The sequence below is a fragment of the Vanellus vanellus genome (assembly GCF_965231255.1).
Source record: "Vanellus vanellus genome assembly, chromosome: 6".
Taxonomy (NCBI): Eukaryota; Metazoa; Chordata; class Aves; order Charadriiformes; family Charadriidae; genus Vanellus; species Vanellus vanellus.
The window spans coordinates 41,295,983-41,314,661 of record NC_138911.1 but is presented as its reverse complement, the minus strand read 5'-3'; positions in this window follow the sequence as shown (position 1 = coordinate 41,314,661).

Below are 18,679 nucleotides of genomic sequence, written 5' to 3'. Positions count from 1 at the left end.
ATTTTATTTTTTTTTTTTATTTCAAGCAAAGCGCAGAAGCGGCGAGAACATGATCCCCAGTCCCCCCAGTCCCCCATCCCGCCCCAGCTTTGATCGTCCCAGAAACACATTTTTATGCTTCCCACACAGGATAAAGGTGGCTATGCTTCCCTCATGACATGGTCTTCTCCTGCAGGAGCATCTCTGATGCAAAACTGTTCAAGGCAGCTGGTGCAGATGTCAGGAATTTCTGCTGGCGTTTCTCTCGGCTTCTCTGGATCCCGAGAGATTGCCAAGGCACTGCTGGTGGCCAGCAGGATCCCTCCTCCACCAGGGATTCACCTGGGTGTGTCGGTCATCTTTCTCCTTCGGTGATCCATTAGAGAGTTGGCAGTGGCCGCTAAAAACTTTGTCCCTGAGCTATCCTCTCCCTGAGGTATCTCCCACAGAAGCAGAGATTTTTCTGAAATTACTTTTCAGAAATGGTTCACACATTCTGTTGCGGCCCTCAGTTCACGATTTCCTTAGAGCTGCGGTAGCTAAGAGAGAAAGGGGCTTGCTTTATTTTTATTTTTACTTTTTAAAGAAAAAAAATCTGGGAAGCCAAACGGCGTGTCAGAGAAGATGCTTGCCGTGCGGCTAGCGGCGCCGACAGCTGGTCTTCCCCGTTACCTTCAAGCCAATGGCGACACACCGGTGACCGCCCCGCTCCCTTCCCGGTGCCCCGGCCCCCACTGCAGCCCGGGGGAGGAAAGGGGCCGAGGGGTCCCCGCTGCCAGCATCCCCCCCCGGCCAGCCAGGCTGAAGGAGGCCGGCAGAACAGCGGGGCTCAAGCTCAGGCAGGGGCAGGGGATCGGAGGTTGGGAGCGGATGTTGGCTTGTCCTGGGCTTGTATTGCATCTTATCTGGTGGCAAGAGCAAACCGTGCGCCAGGGAAACGGCTCTCGCACGGGTTAATGCATTTCGCCGCGGTGAAACGTCCCGGGAATGTCTTCCTCTGGAGGCTGAGGGAAAGGCAGGAGGGAGAGGCAGAGGCATCCCATTTATCCCGGGAAATATGGGAAATGCCTGAACCGAGGGACACTGGCTGCCATACCATACAGCCCTACAGAAACCTCTCTGTCCTTTGTGTGAAGAAAGGCTTTGTGCAAAGATCAAAAAGGACAGAAGAAAGTATTAATTAAAATTTCAGCCCTACATGCCACTTGGTCAGTGCCCTGCGCCTTGCAGCTCACTCACTGGGAAAATACACTCACCCATCCTCATTGCAGTCCTCCTTTCCCTCCCCTTTACTTTTTTCTTTTCTCTGATTCCCTTCAGATTCCGGGATTTTGTGTTTCTGGCTTGTCCCTGCATTCTTTTTGATGCTTTTCTATACACTTTCTTCCCAAAGGCTACTTAATTCATCCTCCGGACTGTTTTGCATTGACTTTTGTGCGTCACCTTCAATTTTATGTTTAAGAGGTACTGAGCCGCGCTTGAATTTTTCGGCTTGAAACCATGCTGTCTTGGGAAGGGCCAAGAATTGCCAAGTGTTGCCAGGAATGCCAGCAAGAGACAGGCAAACTGGTGCCAGGCTGGTGGAGCATACGTGTGTGTGCCTGGCTCCGGGCTGTTTGGCGCCTCAGTAGAGAGAGGCAATTTGAAGGGACCTGAGAAGGGACATGGCAAATGTTACAGTGCCTGTGAGCACAGCCCTTTTTCTGACACCTTTGAGTTCGATTTGTTAATTCACACTACCCCCTTAGTTAGGATTCTTTATGAAACATTAATTTTTGCTTTGTTCCCAAATTACTGGCTTGTTAGTAAATCAATCAGAAATATACCCACTTAGGAAGAACACATAGCATAAATAAAAACACATAAATTGATAAAAACAAATGAATGGTGGAAGCAGTGCCTAAAGCAGACTGTAACAACGGACATTTTGATATTCTTTGAGCTGGGCGGCCACAGCCTTGCCACAGTGTCTGGCGGGGGAAATGCTTGTTTATATATATGAACATACATGCATACATATGTACAATATTAAGCAGCACCAGAGCGCAGGCTGGAGCACTAGTTCATGTCCCACTGTTGAAATGCTCCTTGGCAGCCCTTTGGCCCCCATCACCCACCAGGCTCCCAGCCAGGGGTTACTCCAACTGGGGACGTGCGGCACCTCCTTCTTTTGGAGGCAGAGAGTGCTCACACACAGGGACAGGCTCCAGATGGCGGCAGCCAGTCAAGTCCCACTGGGGCACCTCAGCAGGGGCCGCAGAGGCATCAGGCACCTTGCCTGGCATTGGACAGCCCAGAGTCCTCTCCAGGAAGACTTTTCTGCAGATGGCTTCTAATCACCGCCAGAAGGGCAGACCCATCCTCCAACACACTAGCCTAGTAGCTCCAGCGCTAAGGAAGACAGGTATCTGCACGCAGGTCTCTCCTTTTGAGTTCAAGCGCGACTGATAGTAAAGAGTTCCTGGTGGGCAGCAGACTCTTGTCTACCCACAGTTTGTGAGTTTTAGATTAGCAATTTATTTTATAGAGTAACTGCTGAGTTCTGTGAGGAGGGACCAGATGTGAGTCTGCCTCCTCTCCTACCAGGGCTTTCCCCACCAAGGAGCGGAGGACCAGCCACTTCTCACCTGTGATCAGTACTGAGCTCACCCCTGTTGTGTGCCCTCCAGAGTAACCCGAAGGCTGGTTCTTTTGATGATGTCTGAAGAGACTACCTTCTTTAAAATAAAAATTAAAGTATGATTGTTAATGTGGATTCTATTACTGTATTAATTTAAATAATTAACTTGTATGTTTCACTGACAGGAGGATAAAAATGAAACCTGGGGAAAAAATAATAACGATAATAGCAAACAGATTAAGTTTACTTCACATACGATTTTAAAAAACACATAAAACTGTAACAATTATTTCAGAATGGTTAATGACTCTTAATAATGATTCATTCTTGGATGCTTAGCTTGGGATATCATGGAGACCTTGATTGGCCCAGAAGTGTATTTTTATTAGGATTTTGAAAACGTTTTTCTGTGTGCAAACATTGAGGACTCTTAAATAATTAATAAAGACAAGGATGGTGCCCCACTTCCATCTGCTGCCCACTGGCTCTTCTGTTTCACTCTGGGCAGCAACGACATTGTGTGCAGGAGCAAACTGCCAGTCAGAACATCTTTCTTTTTTTATTTTTTTTTTTCACACTGAGGACTGGGGATGCTGATCTTCGGGATGAAACCCAAGGCGAGCTTTCTGGAAATAGATAATCACTTCTGACCATTCCAAATCCCGTTTCTGCAGCTTGCACTTGTAGTCTGGGGGCTCACCCGTCTGTTCAGTCAAGAGGCCAGAGGTGCTGCTTCCTATTTCAGGGGCACACATTTCTTAGAGAAATATGCAGCTTTGGGTAAGCGAGGTGCATTTTTCTGCTTCATATAAACATTTTGTTAATCCTGAATGGGAAGTGCCCAGTCAGAGCCTGCCTGTAGTCATATGGCTGTTGTTGAACGTGTGGCTTCTGTTATTCCTGGCTCTGCAGTTGGTGAACATGCTGTTCCTTCAGCTTCCTTTGGTAATGGTCATCTGCACATTTTGAGGGTAATCCAGGGCACCACACACACACACACACTGTAGCCATTCTTAAAAAAATGATTTCTTTGTCTTTCCTTCATGCACATTTACATTTGCACACAGTATTTGCAAGGCTTCATAGATGGAAAAGACATTTTCTGATTAACTTTATTAAGTGAAGGTACAGTGATTTCAGTTTATCCACTTTAACCCCTTATATTTGGAGCAGAATGGGACAAACAATATCTCCGGGTTAGATTCTGAATTGGCACCTTTTCTCTTGATCACTGTGATACATGAAGAAAAAAGAAATAAATGAGATATATTTGTAAAGATGCAGAACATGCAAAGACCCTCTATTATTCCAGAAAAGTACAAGTTGCTGTAACTAACTAGTGTGTGGCCATTTTGACAAGCATAAACGTGTCACTGATGGATTGTCCAAAGTCAGAACCATGCAAAACCACTTGTAACTCTTTTATATTTCATTGGGATTTTGAATATCATAAACTAATGTCTAACCTAAACATCATAACGTAATATCATAAACTGTCTAATCTAGCTATAGTTTATTAATTGAAAGAAAAAAACATGGTTTTGCTGAGTGCTATTTAGTCACTTGAAGAGAGACTCCAATTTCTAGAAAGAACAGTTGTTAAAACACCGCGTATTAGAATCTTTTGTTTGGAATATTTTTAGCAGAATTTTAATAGCAGGTAAGTAAACAGATTTATGACAGCTATTTATGTATTGTTATATCTTTACTTAATACTGAGATTCTGATAACACTAAGAGGTTTCAGAAAGAATTGGGTTCCTGTTATGTTCAGTGCAATATGGACTTGCAGAAGAATAATATTTGATCCAGAGAGGCTTATAGTGTCTAGAGATTAAGTATTTTTTTTTTTTTTTAAATCAAGGGCACTATTGTCTATCACTTATAGTAATGAGTTTTATTTCAGATTTCGCTTCAGCATTTATCATAGACTTTTGTGTGTTTTTAAAAAATATTTTATACATATATATATGTTTATATTTTGATGATTTTAAAAAATCTAACCATTTATGTTTCTGAATCACCAGTTTTTACATTTGGAATTTGGTTTGTACTCTAAAATTCATCTCCTTTGGGGTCTCAGCCAACACTTACACCAGTTGGTGGTAGACTTGGCTTCTGCCATTTTTTTAGTTGAATAATTACTCATCTCCAGCAAAAGATGGGGCTGCAAGTATTTTTCTCCCTCTTTATTAGCCCTTCATTTTATTTTTTTTCCCTTCAGTAGTTATTTGAATATATTTTCTTAGCGCAGGAAACACCTACCACAACGCTGATTTACCATAACTCCAAGCTACACACTTCTAAAAAGACAACTGCTTCAGTAACCACATCTCAGATATGGAAAGGATGGGCAAAGGGTAGAGCTGAAAGTAAATTTCTTACATTTTTCCTCCTCTGAAGGCAATGGTGGGTGGCAGTCTTCTTTCTTCCTGCAGAGGGAAGGAGCTGTGGGCAGTTTGTGGTATCACGGAATGATGCCTGATGGCGTCTGTTTTGCCTGGTGCCTAGTTTTGTGTAAGTGTGAAGGGCTGCTTGGTAAGACTGCTGAAATCCACTTGAATCAGCCAAGAGGAAGACTTTTCCATGTGCACATCCTTTGCAACAAAAAGGATTGTTTAAAATTAGAATTTTTCAGAAACCCATCTTTAAGTCGGGTTCGTCACTCAGCTCTGCTTGGGCTGGAGGGCAAATGCAAAGAAGCCACCTGCACGTGGATGTGTAAAATGATGGTTTCCTTGAAGTGTAATGGCCTTAGTCTGGATAGCAGCTGTGTATGGCCTCAGACCACCTCTGTTGGTGAAATACGTGGTTACCTTTGGCAGTGAAACACCACTTTCCAGAGGAATGTTTACTACTAAGGGTACATGTTTTTGAGGTCCTCTATGGATTTACTGCAGGCTTTTCATATTTTATGCTCTACGACCAGTCTTTCGTGTAGCGTATTAACAGCACGTTGTGTTTGCCTTTTGTGAGGCTGCTCTTTGTCTGAACTGTTGCAGCATCTGCATTGGTATAAGGAGAAACAAGCCTGGTTTCTTTTGAAAGAACAAAAGTTTGAGAGGAGAAAGCAAACAGTATATTGGCCTCTAGCTCTATCAGCTCCAGTTAGTTGAAAGAGATGATTTTATTATATGGAGAGTATTCAGAGAGTATTCAGGACAGTGTTGGATTGAAGAACTGATTTCTTTAAAACTTGTTTGAGTGAATGGTACTTTTGAGCCACCAGAGATTTCTGGGTTAGTCCCTTCTGGTTTTATTTATTTTATTTCCTTCATTTGACACTGTATTCTGTCTTGGTAAATGGGTCTTAAAAACTTATTCAGATCATGAAATCAAAAGAGAGGAAATATTTTCCCCTCCAAAACAGCAGAGACTAAAAGATAGAAAAAACAATGCTTCTTTTATTTTAAAAAGTCACGCTGAATGATGAATACAGATTTTCACTTTGGTGCAAACTTCCCCCCCCCCCCTCAGCTATTGATAGTTTGAAAGAGATATAAAATAATTTGAAATAAGAAGCAGTGCAGAAGCTTTGCATCTTTTTTCCCATGGAGAGTATTTTTAAAAACAAGTGTTGCTGTAACCTTTTGCGATATGAATTTAAGATACTTTATTCACATTTAGATGGCGCATTTTTGTAGGACTAGGATCTCTCTGAACTAAGTTCAGAAGTGTTTGAAGAAATATTAAGAGTAATATGGGTTATGATAGAATTGTTGGAACTGTTTAGGATGACAATGTTTACCTTGATGGCTCTGAGTCACACCCTGTAGAGGATTTAAAGGCCTTAAACTCTACGCTTTGTTCTCAGATTTTTGTTTTAATTCCTTCTGGTTTTACTGATATTTATTTCCTTTCTTTTGACACTGTTGTCTATGTTGGCTCTTAAAATCTTACTCAGATCATGATATCAAAAGAGAGGAAGTATTTTCTTGTATCTTCCAGCTTGGCAGGGGGACCGGTTAATTCTTAAAATGGGAGTGTGGCATGGGATTTGAAGTTCTTATTTTGTTACCTCAAGTATTATCACACACATTTATTTATATATATCATGACTTTTGCTACTGTGATGTATGCAATTTCTTTTTGTAGTAACAATTATGACACAAATTTATTATCATTAGAAGAGTAAATAATAGATTTTTATTTATATCTGAGCCAAACTTTGAAGTTTTATTTCAATTTTATCCCAAATAAATTGTTTTGTTTTATTCTTTTTTTTTTTCACATCAAAGATTTAATTAAAAAATAAATGGAATTTTGAGTTGAAAATGTGACTAGTTTTATTTTTAAAGCATCAATATAGCCCCCTGCTTTTCTGAAATGAAACGTGATTTTGACATATTCTAATATTACTACTTATTGTTACTACTAATATTAGGTGAAGATAAAAAATCTGAATCTTTTCACCAGATTTAATCTTACTCTGTAGACCGTGTCCCTGCAGTTCTGTTTTCTGTGTAATTCACTGTTCATAAAAAATAAAGTTCCTCCGTTGTTTTTGCAGGTTTATGCATTTGCTTATGTCTATGAAATCAGTTCAGTAAGAACTGTATACATATGTCAGTTGATATAGTAGGTGGTTCTAATGCACAAAGTAAAAGAGGAATGCTGAATTTTTAAACTCAATATGTGTGAAGCAGTGTCTGTGAAGGTCGAAAAATGAAATCATTAAGGAAAATTTTGTTTTTCAAAACTGTGGAGAAGTAATTAACAGGAACATAAAAATTGTCAGAAGCTTTATTTATGTCTTAAGGGTAATGTAGCTATGAAGGTAAAGGCAGAAAAAATACGTGATAGAAAGGAAAACATGGATGAAATATGAAAGATATAGGGATAAATCAGTAAGTGGAAAGGGGCAGTCACTGAGGAAGCCTTGAGGTTCCCTGGTGGGTGCCCCTTCACTTTTCCTTTCCAAGCAAGCTCAGGCCCCATGCAGGGGGTGGACCTTCGCCATGGTACCTGTGCATCCTGCAAAGGGTGGCCAATCCCCAGACACCCGACAGCCCTACCCCAACGGGCAGCTCAGGCTGCTGGGAGGGGGACAGGGACTTTCGGGAGTGTGCTTAGTCTGTCAGGGAGGCTGTCGCTACCCCTGTGTTGGAGAAACCACTTTGCTTCTCCACTGGAAAGTGGGCCTGGAAAGAAAAAAATTTTTGGTTGGCCACGTTTGAAAAAGCAAAGAGAGAACATTGTCTTCTAGGCAGGTATTACAAAAGCAGTTCCCTGATGCCCTGGTTACTTAATGAGGCCAGACCTAAGCCAAGGAGACCTTTGAGTAAGGTTGAATCCTTCCTTAGCAGGCAAATCAATGATCAGTACAAATAGGTTAATCTGTAGTTAACACTTGCAGGACTCATGTATCCACAAAGCCAAGTCCTTCTTGTTTTTCGGCTGCCAGTGGCAAGCATGTCAGTCTCACATTTTTTCTTCCATGGTTTTGGCTCTCCAAGATATCTGCTTTTATTAGCAGCAGTTGATCTCTCGTAATGAGGTGACCATATTACGGCTTTGTCAAATTTCTTCCCGAGAATGGTACTTCATGTTCAGATTTTCTGTTTATGTCACACGATATCACACCAAGAGCTGCTACAAACCTCAGAAGTTGATTTATTGCAAGTGTTTCTTGCTGAGAAAGACCTTTTTTTTTTTTGTGAATATGCATCTTTTTAATGTTTACAGGGGAGGATTACATTCTCGTCTTTTTTGGTTTGTTTGTTTGTACTGCAACCGTTTAATTAACATGAATTTGTTAAAGTAAAATTAAGAATGTCTTCCAGGAAATGATGTTAAAGGAATGCTTAAATGTACTTTTTAAATGTTTCTGATCCAAATGCTGACAATTTCTTAAAAGAACATTAGTAGGAGGTCCATTCTTCAGTTTTATAAACAATTTTTTTCCTCACAAAGGCCCACAAGACCTGGGATAAGGCCAATGTAGACCAAAATCAAGTTGGCTGATATGTGCACAAGATTTAAGGCCAATATAAATGCATCTATGAAATGTACGTGTATGAAAAATCTAGGGAAAACTGTTTGAAGAAGACCACCAACAAACAGATCGCACATGAACATTTCTTTCATGTGCCTGAAAAAGAATCATTGCAGAGATGTTGAGACAACTTTATTTGTAGATTGTAATTTACTATGTAGCAGAGGAGAAACCAGTGTTTTACAGCCGTGTCCAATCTCAGAGATACAAAAAATAACCTATTATGGTACATGTGGAGAAATGCATTAATTTTTTAAAGAAGATATTTTCGTAAGTGAAGCAGTAGTTTGAAGGAAATAAATATATATCTAAATTTATGATGTTACTTCATATTACGTCTCTGAAGAAATGTTTAATTATTTAGCAAATGTTATAAGCATTTAGCAAATGGTACAAACATTTGCTAAGCTAAACTGATTAAATATGTGTAAGCTACCACTATGAATGCTGTACTTGATCATAAGATTTTAATAATGCATTAGGTGCTTGCAAGATATCCCAAATATAAGAAAAAAACCGCTTTCAACTGGTAGGTAGAAAATGAAAGTGTTGTCGTTAGTAAAAGACCCGGGGCTTCTAACCCGTAGTCATGTTCACGTGAGTCGTTCTGAAGACCGTGACAGTAAGTACTGTTCTGCCTTCACAAGGGTTGCAGATTTGCACTGTTTATTAGGATTAATTCTGTACTCCGTCTTTCAAAGGGAAATGTCACACTAATGCCAGCATTTATTGGTATCCAGCAAAATTTGGAGACAATGAGTCCTTGCTCTTTCAAAATCAAACACTCTGTGAAGCAATTCTTTCCCCAGAAAGGGATTTGATCTCATTGTCGCATCTGGCATATGCAAAGCCACATCTAACCGTCTTTTTTTTTTTTCCTTGCTTCCAGGAGAAAAAAAGCCTAAATGCAAAAAACCCAAACAAACAACCTCCACTCACAAATCCCAGATACAAAAAATGTATTGTGCAGCAGCTGTCCCTCCCTTGCCGAGTTTCCCCATTCTGTCCTTTTTTGTTGGAGATAATGCTTTCTTTTCATTTTGAATAATTATTAGATATGTATTCTAAGTATTTTTTTCCATAATGATGAACTATTATTTTATTTAAAATTCTCTACTCAATTTTGAGTTTTTTAATTTGTAATCTTGCAATTCAACTGCCATAAGAAATTCTAAGTCCCAGCTGGGATAATTTCATGGGGACATATGTAATACTGAGTTAGCAGAGTTAATTTTCTCATTAGGAAACACAGCAATAAGACATAATTTTGCGGGTTTTTGAAGAAAATAGAACACATATAGTGTATTTCACAGTATAAGTTTTGCCACATGCTTCAAATACAATGATGTGTTGTACAAATGCAAGATGACCCCCAATGATGTCAAGCCACATTAGATGTGATACACATGGATGCCATTGACTAGTAGAAACTGTAATGGTTAAAATGAGAGTGTTGGCTGTTATTCTCTGGGGAATATTCATCACCACCTTATTTTGGACTGCAAGATTATCTGATAATTTAGAAGTTAATCACCTTTGACTTTCTCTGCAGGCAACACAGAAGACTGTCATAGAAGGAGTCTCGTTCAGATGTGCTTCACAGAAAACAGAGGGAATTGAGGGAGCCTAGCTTTCCCTTAACTTGGGAACCCCTTGCTCGTGTGGCTGATATCTGACAGAGGAAAGATGACAATTTAGTGGATGCTAATCCCCTCCTCTATAAGTCTTTACTGGTCCTGTGCCTGCGACCCCATTTGTTTCCTGCCATGCTGGGGTGACCCAGGGATTCTGGCCGGTCATGAATATCCTGTCTCCACAACCGGTAGGAAGCAAAACATGGATTTCCATCATGTGTAAAGCTGAATTCCGTACACCACCGCGGATGTGAGTTATGGAAAAGCCAGTTGAACTTGTGAGATGATTTTGCACTGAAAGTTGAAATTGGGGTGGTAGTATAGCGTCAGCCAGATGGCAGTTCTCATATGCTAGGGATAGTGGGTAAAGGAGCAGTCAGAAAAACTATAGATGAATCTACAGGTGTTATATATGTAACAGCGGATTGGAGGAAGTAGTCTGTGCTTGTCAGTGTATATACATGCATTGGCTTTTTGTGGGGGGGTGTTGAAAAAGCTGATATATGTACTTATATAAATATATCTACATTTACACATTGTATTTAGACACATATTTATAAAGTCTGGAAGCGACAAGAGTAAATATGATGGGTTAGCAGAAGGGTTTCGGCATGACAATTTTAAGGATAACAGAGCAAATAACATGCAGTGAAAATGTTAGCACTGAAAATTTGAGGGGCAAAAGAATTTTTGAAGGTATTAGCATTGTAGATGAGGCAGATTCCTATAAACTTTTGCTGGAACAGCAGTTAGTTGCAGATGTAATTTTTTATGTCTGATATTGCTGTGGCAACAAGATGTCACCTGGAGTTTGGAAAGAGAAGCAGTGAACCGTTGGCAACGAGGGTGAGACCAAGCGAGGAAAACAGAAAAGGAAGAGGCAGAGAATGAGGTGTTGAAAAAAGATGACAAGTGGGACACAGAAGGAGAGAAAAGGCAGGGAAAAGAGAACAGGCTAGATGATATGCTGTATTTGTTGTTTCTTTTGCCTATTTATCATTTGAAGCCCTGGTCTTACTCTACGCTCCTCAAATGCTTTGAGGCTTTTGTCCAACCAGGAGTTACAAGAAGGAGTTGGCAGACATGGTGGCTATTTATTGACTTAACTGGAGTATAATATTGTTAACAAGGCAAAAGCCTTTTGGCTACATGGCAAAGAATCAGCATTAAATAAAACCCCAAATCCTCTCTGGCTGCAATATCAATTCCAGATCAGTCTCAGAGAGCGAGAGTTGTGAAAACATTAAAAATAATCTAAAAATAAAGATTAAAATAGCTAATATTGATGTTCCATTTAGGTACAGAAGCACCATTTAAACTGCTTGTTCTTGCAGCTTGTTTTTGCAGCCAGTCCTTCTTCAAACAGGCAGCCAGGGGCCAAATGACTATTGAAAAAATGCATGGAAGAGGTGAAAGAAAAGCCAGACCAGGGGTGTGGGCTTTTCCCCCACTGCTGGTCTCTGAGCTAGGAAACTTTCTCTTTATTCAAAAAATTCTTCATAGCAGCTAGTTCCCAGAAGCCTGGAGAAGAGAGTTGCTTCTGGGAAAGGAGGATAGGATCCATCTATCAACAAATAAAGGGGAGAGCTTCTTGGGAAAAAGTTTTATCTCCCTCCATCCAGTGTTTATTGTGCCAGTGCATCGACACCACTTTGGTTTCTGTGGATAGGAATGCACCTCAAGTACAGCTCTACTCTCCCATTTTTCAGAGCGCTGCCCCTCTTCATTCTTGATGGAAAGTGGTTTCTTTATTTTTGGTGTGCGCGTGTTTTTACTTTTATCTGAAAGGTACCACTATTTCCTCTCTGTAATTGAGGTACTATCGCTGAGAGACGCCATCATTAGAAAAGCGGGGTAGAAGGTGCTGTGCTACTACTGCTGGAAGTAGGTGTTTCTGCTGTGGATAGCTGCCATGCAGTTTATTAGCAGAGATTTCTCTTGTGAACATCTCTGACACCCGTGACGTGGCGTTGACAGAGTCCTTTAGAAGAGACCTGGTTCAGCGAATTACACTGAGGGAGTAGAGAAAGTGAGGGAAATATAGTTATTTCAAATTGCAAGAGATTGTCTCCGTGTGTATATTTAGCTACAGGGACACAAAAGGAAAGGAAGAGTATTTCAATGATTTTTTTAAGGATTTTGGAACTTCATTGTTCTCTCATGGTTATGACAGAAAGACCTGTATTGTCTCTGCTGTGTATATTGTGCACATAATTGCTAAACAAGGATGTAGTTTCAAAATACTCTGCCTTTAGGGGCAAAGCCAGATTAAAGGGTCCTCTGTCTCCTGTCGCCCCAAGCTGTTGGCAACTCGTTATCCCGCACTACTATGCACCCCCCCGCACAATGGCTTGTGAGGCCACTCCGACATGATCTGAAGGGATCCAGGTTAAAAATAACCCTCCAAAAAAGTTATTTTCAGCGATCCGGTTTACCCTGTGCTCCCACAAACAGTTGTTGTGGCATAACTGGAGGCGGGAAGCTGCAGCGGAAGAGCGGGACCACGCAGCCGGAGGTGGGAAGGAGCAGATGATGCCAATGTCTTGTGGGCCTGTGCCGGTAGTCCCAAATGCGGGATGGACTCTGCTGCCATTAACACCTCTGCAGCTACAGGGTTTGACCCCCTTCTTGCTGAAAATGATAGGCTGCTTTTTACTGACGTTAACCAGAGACGCCAGGGAGGTGGTCTTCTCCCCACCTCAACTCAGTAAAACTACAAAAGTTGTTTCTTCTTGTGGTGTTTGTTTTGTTTTGTTTTGTTTTTTTTCTCTCTGAGAATACTTTGTTGTATCTTTCCTAATTAATAATTGTACAATTATCTCACATGAACCACTCTTTTCCACATTTGCGTTTTGGATTGTTTGTGTCGATTGCTTATCCTTATGTAAAATAAGAAATCTGCAGTCAAAAAGTAGCAACTGAGAATATTCTGCCATAAACCAACACAAAATTCAGTTTTGATTTGAGTGCACGACTAAAGGAGATGTCTTTAAAAATTAATAGAACATTTTAGATGTGTTTCAGATATTTGAAATCTCAGCTGAGTGGGTTTTCTATGTCAAGATTTTTTTTCTGTTTCTGAATCACAAAATTGACCAGATAAAAAGAATTTATAAAATTATTTTTTAAAATCGTTTTTAATTTACAATTTTAAAATTTTTAATTTTAAAAATAGGTATTTGGGGCATATTCACTCAGTCACTTTTAAATTAACTTAGTCTGATTTTTGAAATATTTCTTCTTTTGAGCTGGGACTCTTATCTCTTGCATGCCACTTAAACGTCGCATCACAGAGTATTTTTGCAATATTGAAATTGGAAATATTTATGTAGAGTCCATTTGGCCGGGAATAGAAAGCTTGTGAAGGTGTGTGAGAGCAGGAAACGAATTCGCTCAGCTTGAGTGGGCCGTAGGAAGCAATGCCTGCCCTCCAACCTGGCCGGCCGGCCAGATATAGAAGCCACTGTATAAATTAAAAACATTGTGCCCAAAGAAAAAGCAGCAGAGGGAGATATACCTAATTTCATTATGACTATAAAAAAAAAATGTAGATTTTTAAATTTTTACCTGCTCAGTAATTTAATGTGAAAATGGTGCTTGTATTAACCTGTTGTAAATTAAGAACTGCCCTAACTTCCACCTCTTCCCTGTCTCATAGCCTTGTGGTTACAACATCTGGTTACTCTTTGTCTTTTAGACTTCAACTGTATTTATTCTTGAGCTTCAATTCATAAAACTCTCCTGAATCATTTTGATATCATCAAACCCCTTCATCTACTCTCTGCCATCTGCTGTTGTGGAGGAGCGTGGTCGTTCACAGGCACATCCAGCACTTGGATCCAAGGAGATGAAATTTCCTCCTTGCGGTTGTATCAGCTGCCTCCTCCATGTCGACCTGTTTCACAATTTTGCACAGCAACTTCTTCTCGGTGGAGAAAGAAATTCCCTTGTCTCCTCATTTTGGCATCAGGTTGCTCATGTCTGCTCTGCCGGATCTGCAACAGCTGTATCCTCCTGATGACATATATAGAGCAGTCAGAAACTGATCCTGGGGATCAAAACCTTGTGTTTAATAGGTCTTGTGTTTAATAGGTCCCGACCTACACAGGGATGAATTTCCAACCCTCTGACCACCTGTCATTCACATCAACTGCCGTGGGAGTTAACAAACCTTATGGGATTTGGCCCAGGAATAATGGGAGCAATTTGTAAAATGGGTTGTCAGATGTGAAGTTCCCCACGCAAGCCGTTACCAGTCTGCAAAGTTGCGTGCAGAAAAGTTGAGATGCTGATAGAAAACTTGATCCTTATGCTGCAAAAGTGACTGGGTATCAGTCATGTAAAAATAATTTCTATGGTGCTTCTGTTGCATTTCAGCAACATTTAAACTGAGAATTATTTTAAAGCTATGCTAAAAGTAAATCGAAGCAAAAAAACTGCTGGTAAAATTATTAAGGTTGCAGTTGATGGGTTTTATTACACTTGGAAAAACATTAACTGACATTCCAGTAAAAATGAGGTTAATTTTGTCATTATTGGTACTAGGATACCTACAGCTTCAACAGTGGGAGTTTGCTACTTTTCTTAGTGGAGATGATATTTCATGGAGCGAGCAGAGATATAGGAAGTTATATTTCCGTAGACTTTTAAGTATATACCAATAGGAGGATCATGTTTTGTTTTGTTTTTTTTTTTTTTTTAAAAAAAGGAGGATAATGGGCCAAAAAGTGGAAAGTTAAGCATCTTATAGTATTGTTGAAGAAGGGGGTCTATGATGTTGCCATTTTGATGAGGTCGTTACAGTGCCTGCAAATCCCTGCAAAAATAATCTGTTGACAGGCACTCACAAAAATGAATAGAAAGAAGCCAACAATCACAGTTATAAAATACTGCTTCTAAATACACATTTCTAACACTGGTCTGTTCATTCAAAAAAGCAGCAGCGGCTATGCTCTTCGGAGATCATATATGATACTGAGAATTACTTGGAAGAAACTTTGAATTTAGCTTTTAACATTAAGAAAAGAAAACTATGTAAAAGGATTGCTAGTGATCAGGAATGACTTTCGAGTTCTGAAATGATTTACTGCAATGGTAAGAGGCGATACTGAACATCAGTTTATAATATTTCAGGTTTTTTATAACAAATGACATTCCTGATTACTGAGAGCGCCTCCAAAGGAAGGTCTGCAGTAATGTAGGGGTGGTTCAGCAGAGGTGTGGATTTTCTGGTCACGTAAGACAAACTGACTTTAATGCAGTTCAGGTGTGGCCATCATCATGATTATAATTATTCCCTGAATCTCAACATCACACTTCACCTTACTTTAATAAAACCTGTGACCTGTCTTCCTTAGTTGCATGTGCCTCTTCTGCTCCAGTTTCCTTCCTGGAAAGAGGTGCAAAAAGAGGTGACTGTAAGTGTATCTAGATGCTTGCAGTCATATCCAAACTACCCACTGCATGGGAGCTGCCTTGCAGCTGAAGCAAGCCAGCTGGATCAGCAAGGAGTGAAAATCTGTCAGGGGAAAAGGAAGAAGGGGAACAGAATGGGTCTAGTTCAAATTCAGACTTCGCAGTCTGCACAGGCATGGCTGCGCTCCTGTCCATAGAAACAATCTGAACACCTGTGTGAACAAGGGTCCTTAAAAATATGGATGTAGTCTGTATGTCTAGAAACCTAATTCGAACCTAACAGAGACTTGTAACTTAGGAGAAAAAGGTTTAACTTTCTCAGCGTATATGAAGATTTCCATACTTTGTTCTCAAAAGCAAAATCCAGTGACACTTCTCTTCTTAGGCTTCAGAAACAGAGACAGATTTATATGCAAATGTCCTCTTGTAACTAATCCTAGAGCCCTGTGTCTGCCAAACTGCCAGAACTTCACCCAACAGCTACAAGGCTTGGCAGAGCAAGACATACATACACACACACACACACACAGATATATATATAGGTCTGCAGAACATTCTGCCATCGTGTTACTCTGTGGTCTGCAAAAAAGTGATGTTTGAAAGTTTATGAAATGTTACTAAGAAACTCTTGAATTATAATGTAGATATATTCTACCTAAGGTAGATATATTCTATATTAGATATATCTAATGTAGATATATTCTATATTAGAAATAATTCACAAAATATTAGAGTATGATAGGTCAACAGTTACATTTCTCGTGCATCGGTGAGAGATACAAAGTAAGAGATGAAACAATTTATTTGGAAGAATACTGAAAATCACTAGTTTCTGTGGTTTTCTTATCACCAGGACAAACTATGATTTCTGACAGGGCCAGATGGAGCTGCGGTCTGGACTGGCAGCACAGATCCTCATCAGCAGTATAAAGTTCTCCAGTCCTGTTGGCCTTGATGTCTTGCAAAGCTTGCATTGGTCCTCTCGAAGCACGCAGCTGCTCTTGGGAGATCGGGGCTGTGTTACTGGCTTTGCTAGTTTTGGGGAAAAGTCCGTTAACCTCTTTGTACCTCAGTTTCCTCATACGTAAAACAGGGATAATAATTGTCTGTTTGGTGAGGTTGCTGTAAGACATCCGTTCTTTCACGTGTTGCTGCTGTTACTATTTGTGAGTTTGAGACCCGTACGACTGGAGTACTCCAAGAGTCTGAGAGACCAGGCAAAACCTCAAAGCTTCAAACAAACATTTATATATGCTCAGATAATAGGTATTTTTTCTGTTAACTACTAAACCCCAAACATTATTCAACTGATTATTCAGGCCTTATGTATATGATGATGCAATTGTGACACCACATCACTGGCTCTGATGGTTTTAGGTGGTTCTTCCTTCTGAGGCCGAGATGGCTCGGCTGCAGAGCTTTTCCCCGAGGGAAGCTTTGCGCTTTCTCAAGCTCCACAGTTATCACTGACGCTTACATAAACACTGTTCCATGGATCAAGGTCTGTCTGGTCCAAAGGATTGTTTTCTCCTTTCATGGATCAGCCTCTGTTCTGGCTTGCCAAGGGACACGTTACCACCTGGGTGTCACTGCATGGGTGACAGTCTATTCCAGCTTGTTCAGAGCGGTGCTGCCTGCTGGCAGATTGAGTACTGGTTGTCCGATTCCTTCTAACAGTTGTGAGCTAGGTACCGGTAACCTAGTTTTAGCAATTTTTATGCAACTATGGCAAACAAGCAGATATTACAAAGTATATTTTGCTTCCTACTCTCAATATCAGTCTTGTGGTAAGCCTGGGTGCAAGACCCACAGAAATGAAGCCCCAACAGACCTTCATGCTGCATTGGGACAGTCTGATGGAAACACTACAGAAATGTAAAACGTTAGTGTGGTAGCATAAGAATGTAACGTTATGAATAGGGATGTAGAAAACCTAGTTTAAAAATACATTAGAAAATGAAAGGTCAATAGTACCTGAAATGAGATGACATGTGGAGCTATGACACTTTGCCACCTTTTTGAGTACTAAAAGTAAATAATTCCTATTTGGGGGTGGTGGGGAGAGGGGGAATGGCTGCATCTGTACTGTAGAGGAGTTAATCTCTGCAGGTTTGATCTCTGCTCTGTTTTCCTGCAGCAGGAACTAGAAGTGTGTCAGCATGGGGGAAGATAAAATCCTCCCGAATCAATTCTCCTGGATAGTCAGTGAACCAGGGCTGTGCAAACACACTAACCTGGGCTGTCCCCCCGACAATGAGCACCTAAGGCTGGGACTAAGAAGTGCATTGCGGTGCATAACAGCCTTATTTTACAGATGAACCAATGGGAACTTTATCATGGCAGCAACTCGCCTCACCTCTTTGCTTCTACCAAACTTTAATTCATTCCCCCTTTTTTTTTTTTCCTTCAGGTCAAGTGCCCCAGCATGCAGACATGGTAGCTGATCCTTGCCCAGCAGAAGGGGCTGTAGACCACCTGATCTTAGGGCACACAGCCTCAGCTGATATAGATTGACATAAACGAAGTTCTAGCCATTTACTTCAGCTGAGGATTCCATTTGTCTGCTAGTTTGCTCCATAATCCTGTCTGTACTTGGTTAATTAGTTTCTTTTTCTTTTCAGCTAAGTGAAAATCTCTAGTCTCCATCTAAACTTGTGGCTCAAGTGCTGTTTTTTCTGCTGAAGTCTCTTTTGAAATAATTGCTATATCTAAGGACATTCTGAAGATTTGCGTGTAAACACCTCACAGTAAGTTGATGTCTGTTTTACTTGTGTTATATCATATTGCACTAAATCTGTTGACACTTAGTAATTCCAAATGCACTTTTTATGCATTTGGAAGGTGTAAAATGTGTAGTGAAGCATGAGAACTTCTTATATATTTGGGTGTATTTCAGCAAAACAGTATACCTAGAATAAATATATGTAAGCGATGGTTGGTTGGTGTGGGTTTTTTCCTTCTTGGGCTGTGCAGTGAAAAGCTGTAGTATTTCTTTCATACTATTTTTGTTTCAATCGTGTAATGTTCTTGGAATAAT